General features: G+C 35.4%; 1 protein-coding gene across 1 annotated transcript in view; it reads right to left on the minus strand.

The window, feature by feature from the left end:
- LOC113649966 (lutropin-choriogonadotropic hormone receptor-like) overlaps positions 1-2,500 on the minus strand; it is an 11,340-nt gene that overhangs the window by 8,302 nt on the left and 538 nt on the right. The gene's annotated exons all lie outside the window — the stretch shown is intronic.

The following is a 2,500-nucleotide window of genomic DNA, read 5'->3' on the forward strand; positions in this document are numbered from 1 at the left end:
CAACCGTATCGCTATGTATCGGTTTGTCCACTCTTTTCTTTTAAAGCCGCCTCCAACCTCTTTCACACCCTCCTTAACATCACAGGAACTTCTGGAACTTTTCAGTTAAAAAATTTCAGCCCCCACATTCCTCTCAACACGTTCAAGCCAAGAGGGTCATGGCAAAACGTCCTCTAGAACTGAGTTCGCTGTGTGTTTTGGATAGTTTTTTCGTTACATGATGCTCCATATTAGATTTTTTTCTGGACCATCGTCATCACCCTCTCTCTCTATCTCTCTCTCTCTCTCTCTCTCTCTCTCTCTCTGTCTCTCTCTCTCATGTTCTCTTTTCAGATGTTCTCTCTAGACGATGAACACCGAGTGAATAAACATTGAAGGTCACCTTTTCCTTTTCCCCACTCCACTTAAAACTCAACCTTCGCCACTGGACTCTATCACATAAAAACAACAGATGTGTTTGGAAGATTTTGTGTAATTTTATGATCACACAGAGGTTTGTTTCGAAATGTGTCGAGGAGAGAACGGATCGTAAAAGATACGTTTAGGTTAAGATGGATTTTGGCTAAAAGAGAACTTTGTTAAAGGAAAAATAATACACGCTCTATTAATCTTAAAGCGATCTTTATTGGTGTCTGAGATTTATTCTGAGGTAAAATATCTCTCATTGACGTTTTTACTGTCGATTTCGGGTTCCTATGTTACCTACAACGCAGTGTTGTTCGAATACCTGCTGATATTCAGAGTAAGATTGAGTCTCACCTCCTTGTCAAGCAGACAGGCTAATGTGTAAATCGCTGTTTGTTATAGATGGCTAACTAGCTGAAATGTGTCTTTGCTAAACCTGCTGGTTAGAGACAGCCAATGGACATACAGCAAAACTAGCACCAAGCACATGCTAAACATGCTAATGTTCAGTAATTCTAAATCTTTTACTACTTAGCAACGTGTCATTCATCGCATTAACTGCACGTTATCGTATCTTCGGCCTTTAGACTCGACAAACACAACAAGAAGATATTTATCAGGTTGGGGTCGCTTATAACAGCTAGCAAAAAATGATGCACACTTTATAGGCTACAGGCTAATTTGTTTAGCTTGACTCTTGGGATAGTGTGTTTGCTTTTTCCCACCAAATAATAAAAATGTAGCACCATAATTATTCACTTAAGATCTTCTCATGTAGATTGTGTCCAGGGATTTATCACTCGTTGCTTCAGAGGACTTGGCTGGCCTTTATTGTAATTTATTGTCCTTTTACTAGTATATTGCACTAATGGAATAGTTCCACCGTCCACCATGATGACGTCTATCTAAGCGTTTATGGTGCATTTTATTTCTAAGAATTTCACTACTTCAGCCTTTAATCATGTGAACACTCTCAGAACACAGAGATCTGTCTATATTAACTCTATAAACGGATTGTAGGCTACACGGTTAGATGTGAACACGAGCTTTTAAGTGCGAGCGACGAATAAATCGAGGGTTCGAATGTAGCAAATAATAACAGCTTCATTGAAAGACTCAGCACTTTTCTATCTGTTTACTTGAACAAAACAATCTGTCCTGGAGAATATTACCACACCTTGGTCACATACGGGGTGGAAACTCCGCCTCGAGGCTTGCTAAACTTTTTTAAAAGTATTAAATACAATTGAAGTTTGCATAATACATATATTATTATTATTATTATTATTATTATTATTATTATTATTATTATTATTATTATTGATATTATTATTGTTATTATCACTGTTACTATTATTACTATTATTATTATTATTATTATTATTATTATTATTATTATTATTGTTATTATCACTGTTACTATTATTATTATTATTAATAATAATATTATTATTTTATTGTTACTATTATTATTATTATTATTATTATTATTATTATTATTATTATTATTATTATTATTATTATTATTATATACACCTGAGAATTACACCTAGAATTAGATCTTCTCCAAACAGCTTTACATTATATTACAATTAGCCTTCACTGGAAATAAAAGACTCAAACATGACAACATTCCTGTGCACAAAGCCCCTGAGGTCCATGAGGACATGGTGTGGAGGTTAAGGTTGGACTGGATGAACTCGAGTGTCCTGCACAGATCCAAGACTCACTGAGCACCTTTGAGATCAACTGGAACTGGAGTCTCCTTAACATCCTGATCTCACTTACAGTATATATGTAAAGAAAGTGGGAATAAATCCGGGATGCGTGATCAGGTGTCTACATCCTTTGGATAACTAAGCGCAGGATACAGCTAAGGTACGTTTAAGGTGTAGAAGAAACACGAAGCAAACCGTTGGGAGGGAGGGGGCACAAACTTTTGCACTCAACTGGAAACATACAGCTATGTCACTAGCTTTTAGTGAGTATACTTCTTTATAATATATGGATAATGTAATAAATTATGTCACAGTATATTTTGCAGCTCTATAATATACAACAAAATTTACAAATCATCTACAAATATCGTGATAGA

This window comes from Tachysurus fulvidraco, chromosome 7 (assembly GCF_022655615.1).
Source record: "Tachysurus fulvidraco isolate hzauxx_2018 chromosome 7, HZAU_PFXX_2.0, whole genome shotgun sequence".
Lineage (NCBI taxonomy): Eukaryota > Metazoa > Chordata > Actinopteri > Siluriformes > Bagridae > Tachysurus > Tachysurus fulvidraco.